Genomic DNA, 15,351 nt, shown 5'->3' with positions numbered 1-15,351 from the left:
GAAAGGATTTGAACAAAATAAATTCAGTATACAATTTGAAAAGAGGTAGACAAAAAAAAAATAGATATTGGATCCTACCACTAAGTGTGTCCCACCATTATTAATTAGTTTATACTTTTTTCAAACTTCTTTGTATCTTTATCTCTTCAAATGGAAGAAACTAGTATGGAAACCCGTGCCAAGCACAGGCTAGACTTTCGCCAAATTTAATATATTGGGTGAAGATGTGGCATCATGCACATTTGTATGATCGCTTTGTGTTCAATGAGTCAATCCACACCAGTATTGTCTCTCCCGTACGGTCCAACGACAATACCATAGCCGGGTTCAACTTTGTGGGGGAAACAATAGTAGTTTTTGATGGTAGATTATAGAGATGCAGAGAGTCTCATACTTGAGAGAAAGAGGTTAACGTGTCAATTGTGATTTAAAGTTCTACATTGGATGCAATAATAGATGTTGAACAACATATAAGTGATATAACCCATATATTAATGACTTAAGGTTTAGAGTGAAGATGTGGTGTCAAACTCACTTGTGTGGTTTCTTTTAATCTAACGTGATGATCAAACTCAATATAGGATCCCACAAACTCACAACATTAAGATGTCCTGTTTTTTTAGTTTTTGGAAGTCATTTGTTTAATTTTGGCTTAATTGTAGCTTTGGTCATCCCATTTTCACTCACTCAGATAATTTGTCCCTCCATTTCATAATCACCTAGTTTTGGTTCATCTTTTAGATTTTTAAACTTAAAGATGGTGTTATGTCATGTTAAAATTGAAACTTATAGAGAGTTTTCAGATAATTACATTGGTATTAATCATTTTACATCATTGATTGTATGTCATGTCAATTAAAATATGTCCATCACTGTTTTTTAGTCTTAAAATAGGAGAAAGAGACCAAAATTGAATGATTTAAAAACGAACGGACCAATTTCAAGAGTTACTGAAAATAGGGGACTAAAACTGCAATTAAGTCTTTAATTTTTCAATTTTAAATTTTAGTTTTTGCATGCTATTCTCTTTCTTGTGAATTTTGGATGCTGTTTTCTTTTGGTTAATGGTGACAAATGATAATGAAAAATTGAAGATGTTTTATGCTGGGTTGATAAATACATGTTTATTACATATTTAAAATTATGTGGCGTTTTTTAATTGAATCTAATTTTTTTGGTAAAATAATTATCCAAAAATCTCCAACTTCTTCAACAAACTCGTAGATTTATCAACAACTCACACTATTTCCTATACTCTCACAAACAAAACACACAATACTTATTTTTTTTCCTTTAGCTTCTCTCATATTCAAATTCTTTTTGGGTATCCTTGTTTTTCCTTCTAATTTCCTTTCCCCCTTATTATTAATTAGTTTATACTTTTTTCAAACTTCTTTGTATCTTCATCTCTTTAAATGGAAGAAATTGAGATGATTATAAATGAAGAGAATCTTAACTCATGCAATTGAGCACAAATATGAGGTTAAGATCTTCTCTATTTGACAAAATAAATGAAAGATACAATTTAAAAAGAGATAGATACAAAAAATAGATAGTGAATCCTATCGTTAAACGAATCCACCAAGTTAAATGTCTATATAAATTTCTTTTAGAAAACTGCACAAACATTTTTCTTAGTCATATTATTTAAATTTAAAGAATAATATGTAACTTTACATATAGTATTATAATTTAAAAATAACTCACAAAAGGTATATTAGTGGGTCGTATCAAAGTTTGATTCACCCATGAGAGAGGGACATAGGCCACAAAGGATCCAATGAGAAAAAGGGTAAAACAGTTGGCACCCACACGTATTGTATTGAATTTTTTGGATTAGCACTTTCAGAATGAGGGGACCAGGTTATAAAGATTTTGACACACGCGTCCTTCAAAAACGACAACATTTCATCTCAACAACTAAATGAAGGGTGCTTCTATGGTGTAGTCAAGAAAATGACTTTTTTTAAAAAGTTATTTTGGTTGGCCAATAGCATAATTGTTGATGCAATGTCACTTGGTGTCTTGTTTAGGGATGGCAATTGGACTCATGTTCAATGGATACCCGCACAAAATACTCATAATGGGTAGGGTAAAACCTCACTATCATGGGTCTGAGGACGGGTTCAGATAATACCCACGAATTTAAATGGATTTGGGCACGAGTAAGGGTACTATACTGCTCAGCCCCGCAACACCGCATATACATATTTATTTAATATCATAAGTAATTTTTTTTTAGCGTATAATTAAATAATTTATTTAGCTAAACTTAAACTAAAACCTAAACCAAAAAACTGTTTAATACAATAACAACTTCATCTTGGTGTACAATTTTTTAGAGATATTTTGGATGTTTTTAATTTGACTAAATACTACGATTTGTATTATTTTATGAGTTAATTTTAAGAGATTTAGACCATAGTTTTATTTCAAGTGTGATGTTTTTATTGTCTTTTCATAGTTAAAGTGCGGGTAATGAGTGCGGGTATGGGCACTTAGATACCCATAGAGTATGGAGAAGGGCACTAAAGTAGTTGCACACGAGGTACGGGCACGAGTACGTGTAATTTTTACAGATGCGGGTATGGGGATGGGCATTGTAGTACCCTATCCATTGGGTACCCATTGCCATCCCTTCTTGCTGATAGACCACTGTAAGAATAAACTTTATCTTATTACAAATCAATCCTCGTAAAAAATATTTATTACTTTTGATTTATTAACTTATTTTATTTAAAATAAAATCATTTTTGTTCTTCATCGCAACTTCTTATTTAAAATAGAGTAAATTACACTCTCATCCCCTCAAAGATGCTTGAAGAGAAGCTTAAATTACATTCCCCTCCCCTCTTAAGTTAAACTCTACGTGTTAGTCCCTCAATAGTTTTTTATTTTATTTCTAATAATCTAGCAAAAAAAATAATCTAACACATTTCAAAGAAAAATAGCATTGCGGGTTCATTTTAATATAATCAAATTTTGAATACATATTTTTCTCTATTTTTTATTCACAATTTCATTAACATATAGTTTTAAACCCTATTATAAAATATGAAACAACTGAAAATAAAATTAAAATATTTAAAAAATTATTAAAATCGATTAAGTATGGTTATTTAAAAGTGAATTTTAGGTTTAATGGAAGTTCATCTTACACAATATTGACAAGCTAAACTTTGGATTTCGGTGGAAGAGATATCACATTTAGCATCCCACATGTATCGAATGGGTTAGGATTCTCTCCATTTATATGTTTTTCCATTTCTTCAATTTGGAGAGATAAAGACACATAAAATCTTGAAAAAAGTAAAATATAATTAATGATGGTGGGACTAGGGCTGTCAATGAACCGAACCAACTCGAAAATATTCGAGACTCGATTCGATAATTAATTCGTTGAACTTGGTTCATGAACCAAATGAACCGAACTTAAATTTATATAAATGTTTACATGTTTATAATTGTAAGAGATTGTGTAAAGATATGGTATTGTACTGTATCAACGGTAAATTTCAAGAACTAGTAAAATATAAAATTGATAAACAAGGCAGGACCATTATTCCTTGTCTTCCATTACATGTTTACATTTATAAGAAAAATGCAATCAACTTTCATATTACTTTGCCCCAATTATTGATTAATATGCCACAAATTTGCAGCTGATATCCAATTGTCATAGATGCTTCAATTCATACTTGTTTTGTTTACGGTCATACCATGTTCAAGATTTGATGTTTAATTTTCTAATTGTTTTTACTTGTCAATCGTGATGCTATCTAGATATAAAGTGGAGGCTTATTATACTTGGCTTCTGAGAAAGAAAGAAAAAATAAAAATAAAAAATAGGGCCACAACTAATAGCAAATAAGCTTGTAAATATCAAAGTAACATTCTTTTGTTTTCATAAGTTCCACATCGGAAGTGGATACATAATAGATGGCAAGCTTTGCCTATAAATAAATGATGCATATGCTACACTGTTCAAGGTAGTGGTAGAGACCCAATTTCACTACGGTAAATTTTGTGTTTCCCTCTATCAATTTATTTGTTTAAATTGTGTTTTTGTTTTTATTTTTGAAGTATTGGGCCATATTGTTGCTCAAAATGTTGATCTGATCAATTGATTATGTGTCTCTTGTATTTTTTTTTTTTAAATTTTGGACCAAAATTTTTAAGAGGTTTAAATTAGTTGAACCTAACGAGTCGAACCGAGTCTTTTACGAATATTAAACGAGCCGAGTTTGAGCGTAAAAAAAGTTCGGTTCGAACTCGAGTCGATTTCGAGCCGAACCAATTCTTAACGAGTCGAGTCAAGTTCAGACGAATTCGATTCAACTCGACTCATTTCCAACCCTAGGTGGGACCCGCTTAATGGTAGGACCCATCATCTATTTCTTGTGTCTATCTCTCTCCAACTTACAAAACTCCATTTATTCTGCCAAATGAATAGGATCTTCACCCATATCAAAATGATAGATTTTGACATATTTAAATGTTAAAAGAGTTGTTAACGGTGATTTTTGGCTTATAAACCAACATTGACAACAAATAATCAAGATCTAAATAACGAGAGTGAGATTCTCCGATAAATGGGACAACTCCAATCATAAATTTGAAGAAAATAAATTAAAGAATTCAAGTGGCTCGAAAGACCACTTGATTGATAGAAGAAAATCATTTACATTGATGAAAAGTAAATGAAATCAAATAAAGAACAAGAAACTTCCCTTCAAAAAAAAAAAAACAAGAAACTTAAAGAAAAGAAATATAATTACTGAAATTAAAATTGTTGAAACGTTGTAGCGACCCATTAATTTGCGAACACCGTGGACTTGATATTAGGTACAGGTTCCGACTAATAATACATACGTTTACAACTATTTATAGAAAGAAAGAAAAAACTCCATATGTTCCTTGTTTTCATAAATGTCTTACTTAATAACTTTTCTTAATCTAAGATTAACACATGTTCCTTTGAGTAACTATGTTTCTACAAACTTGCAATAACTTTCTTGTAAAGCTTGTTTACTTGATCAACGCACTTTAGGTTATATCTGACTTTTTGATACGATCCGCAAGTATACGGTTCTATAGAGAGTTATTGTAATTATCGATTTCGTTTTCAATGTTGATTAGTTGAAAAGGTTCAAGTTTAGAAGTCGAATAGTTTCTTTGTCAAAATTTAGATTATAAAAAACATATGAGGACTATTGGTTCGTCTTAATAGCAAATCACAAACAATTCAAGCCCATATTTTTATCTTACGTTAAACTCATTTTCTAAAGACAAGTTTCTCCATTATATTTCACGTTTCCTTTCAGAATACACGAATGTATTTCAATAACAACCAAACCTATTCTCATAGCTGACGGTCATTGAAATCATTTAAGTGCGAAACTTATAGTCTAAAGGTTTACAAAACTATTCACATGTTTTGCTCACCTTATCTAATCTCATTTGTTCTAATATCAATCTTCATCTTGTGATCCTTCAATTGATATTTGAAATACGACTTAAAAATGATGAGATTAGATTAGAAAACAAATTTAAATAAAACAAAGTTCTAGACTTGACTTGAATAAGATTTAATCATTAAACTTATCCAACAATCTCAATATTAAAGGGGTCTACTCACTCATGTTCATTGTAGACAAAAAGTAGTAATTAAAAACATAGAATGATAATGCATAAAAGTAAATGATTGAATAATAAACTGCAGAATTTTAAAGAATGGGGAAATAAAATGAAAAGTGCAAAAAATAAAGCAAGAACTTAAAACAAAATGATAAACTTTGATTGCAATGTAAAGAAGTTCACAATATATTCCAAGACTTTAGAGACCAAAATGAAAAAAAAGACTTTTGAGATCAAAATCAGATCTAACAATAACTTATTTTTTGAAGGAGATCTTAAAGAACAAGAATATAATTTAACATATATTAAATTACTTAACTTTAAATAAATCGAAACAATTTTTTAAAATAAGCAAATCAAGCGCCCCCCGTTGAGTATTATTTTTGGCTCCGTTGCTGCATAGAATTTGGTTGATAGTCTTTTTAACACAATAATTTTTTGGCTTAAATATGTCTTTAGTCTATAAACTTTCATCAGATTTTGGCATTGGTCTCTACACTTTATTTTGTTTGAAATTGGTCCATACACTATATCAAAATATTGGTATTGGTCCCTCTGTTAACTTTCTGTTAAAAAAAAACACAAAACTATTAGTATTGGTCCCTACACTTTGTAAAATTATTGGTATTGGTCTTGAACTTTGTAAAACTATTGATATTGGTGCCACGTGGCGTGAGATGATTAGGCCATGTGGCACTCCGTTAGTTTTGTGTTTTTTTTTTAACTGAAAGTTAACAGAGAGACCAATACCAATATTTTTACAAAATGCAGGGACCAATGTCAAATAAAAAAAGCGCAGGAACCAATATCAAAATCTGATAAAAGTGCAGGGATCAAAAACACATTTAAACATGGTTTTTTTAACACAAGCCTTAAAGCCATAAATTAAGCCTTAATTCTAGAAAGAAACCTCCAAACTCACACTTCTCCTTCACACCGTCGGCAGAGAGTAGACACTACTATAGAATAGAATTGAATAAAACAAAAGTTGGTATTATAACTTAAAAAAGTAAATAAACGAATTGAAAACAGAAGTGACAGTGTAAGTCACTCACTGCCTAATCTACTTAAGAAAAAATGTCACTCTCTGCCTCAGCAGGTGTCACATTCTCACTGCTTAGAATGTACAAGTAACGTCACCTACATTTTTACCACAACTAACTTTAAAAAGAAAAACACTAACTGACAAACCATCCCCACCAACCAACTACAAAATAATTAACAATAATATTTGTTCCCAATTATTCTTCTATATTTTATTTTATGCTAATACAACCTAGGATTGAGCACTTTGACAAACTTCCCATACATAATTCTTGGATACCTTCCATTCCAAGTTCCAACCTAGTATGTTATTAACTGATTTACATTTGAATGTCTTTACATTAAAAAACTAAGTTTGAATGGTTTAGTATTAGTTCTCCATCCTAATTCAAAACAAAAGTCATTTGTTTTGCTAATCATTTCTTTTAGCATTATTCAAAATTACATGTTTATAATCCTTGAAGTTTATCTCTTTTAACTATTACCTCAAATCAATTAAACTATACAATCTTTATAATTGTCTTACAAGTCAAGATCGATCAAAAGTAAGATTATTAAAAGTCAAGGTCAATCAAAAGTAAGATTACTAAAATTCTCACTTTAAACCCACCATTAAAATATATTTTTATTAGCTTTTATAAATAAAAAAGCCTCGTATATAGATAAAAAAAAAGGCCTAATATATAAAGGTTCACTTAGACATCACTTAATTAGTATTAAAAATTGTTGGGTTGGAGCCTTGGAGGTCTGTTACAAGTTTCAATTAATTCCAATTCACTTAATATGTTCGATGCATTTGTTCTTTTTTATTATTATTATTCTAGTGTGCGCTTAATTTGCTAAAAAAATGAAGGATATGATAGAATAACTTCAGTTGTTCAGTGTTTGATTTATAAAACTGTTTCAGGAACATGACAAACTAGAGGCAGGGGACATGACAAAAATTGAATTTTTTGTCCATTATCAAATCACATCACAACTTTTTGTCTCACATTAAGTTTCAATTAATTGCAATTCACTTAACGTGTTCTATGCATTTGTTCTTTTTTATTATTATTATTCTAGTGTGCGCTTGATTTGCTAAAAAAATGAAGGATATGATAGAACAACTTCAGTTGTTCAGTGTTTGATTTGTAAAACTGTTTCAGGAACATGACAAACTAGAGGCAAGGGACATGACAAAAATTGAATTTTTTGTCCATTACCAAATCACATCACAACTTTTTGTCTCACAGACAAGTTGTCTAAAATATCAAAATAGTATTTTGTGCCCCAGTTTTTTTTTTTTTAACAATTTGTACCTAGCCGGCCCTAGTTTTCTAGCGAGAGAAACTCCGCTTTTTTTTTTGTTGACAAGGAACTCCAACTTCTCTCTAAACCTTCTTTCTCTTTCGTTCATCGAGGAAGGGTGGTTTTAGGTCATTTTTTGATCTAGAATCACCCCTCGACATCTTTTTTCCCTTTTCTTTCACATATATCAAGTTTTTTCTTTTGTGATTTCATCGTCTAAGTGCGGCGTTGTGTTGTTCGTCGTCTTGTGCGACGTTTGATTTCGCGTCTTGTCGCGGCGTTCGTTTATTTCCTATCGAAAGATCGACATCAGTCAATTACAAATTCAACCAATGATTTGGGCGTCAACGTTGAATATCTGGAGGCATGTGAATTTCGGTGACTTAGGTTTTATCATATTATTTGTAGGCATTTTGCCGTTTTATGCTATTAACTTGGGTGCTGTGAGTTTGTTCGCAGATTCATCCTTTATGTTTTTTAGCGATGTTTGTTAAAAAAAAAAAGCATTTTGTGCCCCAAAACTCGTATAAAACAAAAAATTATTCAATATCATAATAACTTGTTCTGTGTTATTCTACCTTATGTTATGTTGTTCTATGTACTGTTCTGTCCAATATTTAATGTTTTAAAAATTAAACGCACCCTACGTATTTAACAATAAAATTCTCAACACTAGATGTTGAAAAATGATTAATTTTAGGTTTAAAAATGCTACTTATATATCAAATATTTCTGTAGCTACTATTTAAGTTGAATATACAAAACATTCTATACTTCTGTTCTTTTATCCTAAATATATTATTCCCTAAGACATATATAAAAAAAATATTCCGTGAAGATATCTCTTCTTAAGTTCCTATTTAATTTTTCTCCTATAAAAAAAGATAGTTGTTTCCTTCTATATTTTTTATGAGAATGATTCTTTGTTTCTTTTACGTGTCCAATTATTATTGTTTAATTATTGAATAGAAGAAGGATAAACAATGAATATGAAGGTAGAAACTGTAACACCACACATATATAAAGAAGTGATTTGGTGAAGCAAACAAGCTAACAACCGGATTATTAGAAGCGTACTATTATTCTATTAATTAATTATTATTGCACTAATTAACCAAACACAATTCCTAATCAAAGTGACCTTGTCACATTAAAAACAAAAGGAAATAATTTTCAATCACAAACTCATAGGAGACTTTTGTTTTTGTGCATTGAAGAGCAATATCATCAATCTTATCAAGGTCGTACATTTGTCTCCGAATTTAAATCAGAGACCCACACAATGTCACACAATTTATGGATCGGTTATAAACTGCAAACCAAAGTCACAATGAGACAAATTCCATACTTTCTGGTCAAATTTTTTACTATTTCTCGTCATGTTACTTTAGAATTAGAATTATACCCTCTAATTATTATCATTATATTCAGTTAGATATGCAAATTAACAATACAGGACTAGGGGCATGAGGTAAATTCCAAGACATCAACATCATCCATGTATTCATGTCAACCACACCTAATGATAATATATTAATATACTGTACGTAATTACTTATTCTTATTGATAATCATTAGAAATCTGACTTTGATGATAACAAGATGGTGATGGTTCGTAATTAGAAAAAAAAAAAAGATGGTGATGGTTCAATTAATTGTACCTTGTTCATATATATTCTAAATCTAATAGTACTTCAAAAAAAATTCTATAATATATGGTTTATATGCATTTCATGTGAACTGAACGTGCCACTAATCTGTTGTCGACTTATTGGATCCTAACTCATATATATGAAAAAATTCAGGAGGTAAAACAAAAGCATAATAGGCGATAATTAACTCAAGTCAAGGACGAATTAATCATTTAAAAGAATTTGAATCCGACCAAAAACAAGATTATGAAACCCCATCTTCCTAAAATCCGAACTGTTAAGAGAAAAAGTATTAGGTGAACATTTTTCAGTTATATTTACCGACTCATTTAACGTTAAGGGTGAACACTTTTACACTAAACATTAAGGCTGAACATAACACCTTTTTGATCTCTACGAGTTATTGTTGATTCATATAACATATTAAGGTTGAATCAAAATGTATGTCTCTCCCTCTACTTAGCTGTATAGTTTGTTGATTCTATTGTGTGATTTGTCTGAACAATAAAATGTTTAAATTTACGGTAAATTTGACACAATAATTTTATAAAAACTTCAAAACACAACTTTAAAAAGAAGTAATTTCCGGTGAAATTATTTTATGATTCAAGAACTTTGGTGGGATATAATGATTACCAACACAAAGAGCCTCACTTTTAATAATTGTATAGCCATGCTTTTTATTTTTCATCTTTTGGTGTGTGATTTTTCAACCTTTGCTTTCTTGGTACACATTTTGTTATTGACAATGCAGGTCTTAATAGAGTAATAAAAACAGTGCGGTACCCTACATGGTTGCATCACACAACGTTCCCATCATTCCTCTTATCCTCGTGCCACATATTTCCCTATAACAATATTTTCTCTTTTAAAAATATATCATTTTAGAAAGATGAAAAAAGTGAATTATTTTTTTCCAATTTAATATTTAAAAATTTATATGATAAATGTGGGAAATAATATGTTTAACTATTTATATCTAAAGCAATTTTTGCATTCATTCTTTTTTTTTTAGTTCAACCCTTTTCTTGCTTTGAATTCAAGTGTGACTTTTTGGTGTCTTTTTTTTTTTTTGTCAAGATTTTGTTGTCTATAATTTAATAAAGAGAAATGATACCTTAGAGCATTCGTTAAAAAAATTAATATAAAAATATTGTGTTGAGAAATCATGTATTTTATTATTTTAAAGTTAAAATATTTTTCTTTTCAAGCAATTTCTCTATTGTTTTCTTTAACAAGGGCCCTAACTTAGGGCATTTTTAGCATGACCCTAAAATTTATCATTAGATATTACACTGTTAATTTTCAAAAGGGTGGGTGTGTGATTAAGATGTTGAATTCATATTTCCAAGCATGATATGATTAATGATTCTTCATTGAAAGCATAGTTATGAGAGGGGATGCATATGGTTGATGGTTTTGATGGCGTAAAGTCCTTCATCTTGACCTCATCCTTTATGACATCAACAAAACAATACAAACAACCCAATTTCTCGACTCAGAAAGCCCGATGCAATATGCATGCATGCATGCCATAAGTGACGTAGGTTCTGTTTTGCCTTACACTTTCATCCAATACTCATGGAATCCCAAACCATTGCATGCGTATGAAGGTTATATAAATATATTTTTAAATGTTAATTATTTTAGCAATTTCATTTTTGAGAAAATTATATATGTGCAAATCAAGTGTTACAACAACTAAATAAATAAACGTTGTAAATTAAATTCCAAAGATACTTAAGGTACCGTTTGGCCAGATTTTTTTTTCGGTCTAAAAGCTACTTTAAAACAAAGTTAAAATAAAGCTCTTTAAGAAAAAGGCTAAAGCTGTTTGGTTTCTTTATTTTTTTTTAGTTCTAAAGTTATTTTTGAGTTAAAAACTGTTTGGCAAAATATTGTACAAAACTTTGAATTTATTATTTTTTGGTGGTGTCTGGGGTTCGAACCCGGGACCTTGCATATATTTATATATGCATTGTCTATAAATAAAAAAACTTTGAATTCATTATGAATTAACATAATAAATAAAAAAATGTCTAAAATATTTTTTGAAGAGAAAAAATGTTTAAAATATAAAAGATATATTTTTACCAATACTATATTTACTCAATGACGTTTATTTTGTGTAACATGAATACAAATTTGTATCATCATATAAACGACTTGTTAAATATTTGAATAGGAGAAATAATTTAAGGAGGCTCAAATAATATCAAAATAGTTTGGAAAATTAAAAACAATAATCATCTTTTTTTTTTTAAAAAAAGACATAAATCATCACAAACTCAAACATTTCTACTCTCCATCAATGCAACTCCTATTTGATTTCTAACTTTATTCATGTAGCCTCCATCTTGCACTCTTCCTGGATTATATGAACTGATTTCTTCATTTATATTGCTTTCTTCGTCACGCTCAATCATATATTCAGAGATAACATCACATTTATTAAACTCTTCATCTTCAACTCCACACATTCGAATAAAGTTGTGGAGTGTTGTTGTTGCAACTATGATCTTTTGTTGTTTGATTAGTGAAAATGGTCGCATATCACATAAGATATGCCACCTTTTTTTCCAAACTCCAATTGTTCTTTCAATGACATTTCTCAATGAAGAATGTGCATGGTTGAACACTTCATGGATACCTTCTGCTTGACTACCATCTTTAAAATCAAGAATGTGATATCTTTCACCTTTGTATGGTGAAAGGTACCCTTTCATGTTTGGATATCCAGCATCAACCAAATAATATTTTCCTAAAAAATATAAAATTTATTATTAGTTTATGTGTAAACTTAAATTTAAAGATACACGTGTTTTGAAATTTATTATAAAATGAAATTATGCGTACCTTCAGGAGGATGTGGGAACACACTTTTCATTTCTTCAATCACAGATGAAAGAATACGAGTGTCATGTGCAGTACCGGGCCAACCAACAACAACAAAAGTGAATAACATGTCTAAGTTGCACACTAACATGATATTTTGTGTTGGAAATCCATTTCTACCAATATAACGAATTTGATCTTTAGTAGGAACAATGGCTGGAATATGTGTTCCATCTATTGCACCAATGCACCCTTCAAAATGAGGCCAATACCTACGATCATTTTTTTATCTTAGAGGGAGTTTCTGCGAAGTTAAAATCCGGAGGCCTTACAATTTCCTTTGCTAATAAACATAAACTTTCCAAAACTTCCCCAAACTTTCTACTCACAGTCTCTCCTGATTTTCCGAATTTATTCTGAACATTTCGATTAGTTTCACTATGTGCGCAAGTCCAAAGAAACATAACAAGTGCCTCCAATGATGTCATTTCTTTAGATGGATGTAACCATCTTTTACTCACCAATAAATTTTCAAGTTTCAATATGGCATGAGATTCCATCCTAAACATGTTATAACTTTCACCTCTAGTGTTAAGAGTTTCTCGAACCCAAGTCCATCCACGAGAATAAAGAAATCTATTACCTTGCTTTATTAAGTACTTCATGTGATAATCATAAGCGATTGCTGCTGCAGCATAGCATATCTTATAAAACTCGCATTTTCTTTTTTTTACTTTTCTCGAATGCTTATTGATTTGATCAGAAGGCATCTGTAAGATAATTTTATAACAAGAAAACACATGTGAATACGTAATCATTGAATTAGTTCAAATGCATAAACATAAATCTCAATGCAAAATTCTCAGCCAAATGCTCAATAACAAATTCCCGATTTTCCACATTTTCGAATCTCATCCATACAAATGTCAAGTAATACTTTGGTATAAAATGGGTTGTTCCACTTTGCTTTTTCTAAATTTTCAGATTTAGAAGAAATATTTTCTTTGGTAGTAATAGCTGCATTTATATATAGATAATAGAGTAAGTGGATTAAAAAATAAAACATGCATGGAACAATCTAATTATTATACAATACAATAATATACATCTAATAGGTATCAACTATGAGCAATTTAAAAAAGAATGTTATAAAATAAATAGTTAAATTAACAAAACAATGAAAAGAAAGAACCTGATTGATTTTGGCAAGAGGGTATTCACAAGGTGCCTCAGTGAAAAGAATTGTGGAGCTGTAGAATATATCTATAATATGTATATGTGTGTATATATAATGAGAATAATTGGTTTTTTCTTTTTCAATTATACTCTATAACAAATTTTGTTATAAGAATACCATATTTTTAGTGTTGGTCAAAAATATAAGAATTTATATCATATAATATTATATTTGTTACATTGCTGGTGTCATTGAAAAAGATATATTTAGTTTTTTTAATAAGAAAAAGATATGCATAGTTTGTTACAATACAAATGTGTAAATTATATATAAGTATAATTTTTTTAGGCAACTAAACTTGTACTTTTAATTAAAATCAAAATTTTATAAAAATAATTATATGCATTACACAACACTAACAAAAATTATACGCATTAGCATAACAAAAAAAAAAAACAGAAAGAGGAACATAAAGTATTACTCTAAACGTTAATGTGTGTGTGTATTTCCGTGGTTGAGGAAAGGGAATAAAAATATTCGGTGTCATTTATTGACAGCGTGAATACAAATATTTGCGAGGTTGTGATGATCAAAAGATATTGAAATTAATATATAAGTGATAAAAAGATAATAAAATTCCTTAAAAAAATAGATAATAAACTTAAATGGAACCTCATTAAAAAATTAAATGGACCGGTTAAAAAAAATAAAAAAAATAAAATGGAAGAAAAAAGCATATTGAAAAAATAAAACAAAAGGTTGCCGGCGGGAGTTGAAGAGAGGTGCTTGTGAAATAAATTAGGGAGAAATAGTTTTTTGAAGTAGCATTCAACAACTTTTGGTTAAAGCTCATTTCATTCAATTTTATGCATTCTAAAAAAAGTACTTTTTTCGAAGGTACTTTATCGATATTGTGTTTGGCTTAGCTTCTCCTTAAAAACGTAGAAAAGCTGAAAAAAAAAGCTGGGCCAAACGGCACCTTAGTGAAAGATTATACTCCTATAAAATTAGAGAGCTAAAAAACAAAAATGGTTTGCAGTTGTGACAAACTTTTCTTTTTGTATTTACATGAAGAGGGTTAATTAATCTTGCTAGACCATAAGAGGGTGCTGCGTAATACTTGTAACAAGTTAGAAATATAACGTGGACGCCACAATTTTCCACAACAATGTTGTCATCGGTTATGAATCAGTTTTCGTAATTCTGAGGGTCATTTCATAATGGGGAAGTTTGATTTTTCAACTTCTAATATGTCAGTTTTATAGGCTAAAACAATGGCATTGCTTGAGGTGATAAAGTTAGCAGCAAACAACGGCTATCAATTTGTCCAATTTGAAACCGACAGCAAAATCCTAGTTGTCACTACTAGGAAAAGCAAAATTAGGGAGGGAAATTTATGATGGAAAACATAAAATTTCTCACAAATTCCTTGGTCGCAAAATTTAGTGACGAAATTAGGGAGGGATTTCATGTTTTCCCTCACTAAATTTCCCTCACTAATTTTTATTTTTTTAGTAGTGTGTGCTCATATTAATGAGTTTGGAGACGGAGACCTTTTGATTTTAAATACCGATTTTAGAGTGTCTTTTATTTGAAGGCAAGCTAATACAGTTGCTCATAGTATAGTTAGAGCTTCCCTATCACACACTAGCCCCCATCTATTTTATATTGTACCTGCCTCTTTGTACCATTTGTTTATGAATGAAATACATTAAT

Source organism: Medicago truncatula, chromosome 1 (genome assembly GCF_003473485.1).
Source record: "Medicago truncatula cultivar Jemalong A17 chromosome 1, MtrunA17r5.0-ANR, whole genome shotgun sequence".
NCBI lineage: Eukaryota > Viridiplantae > Streptophyta > Magnoliopsida > Fabales > Fabaceae > Medicago > Medicago truncatula.
This window is presented reverse-complemented; position numbering follows the sequence as displayed.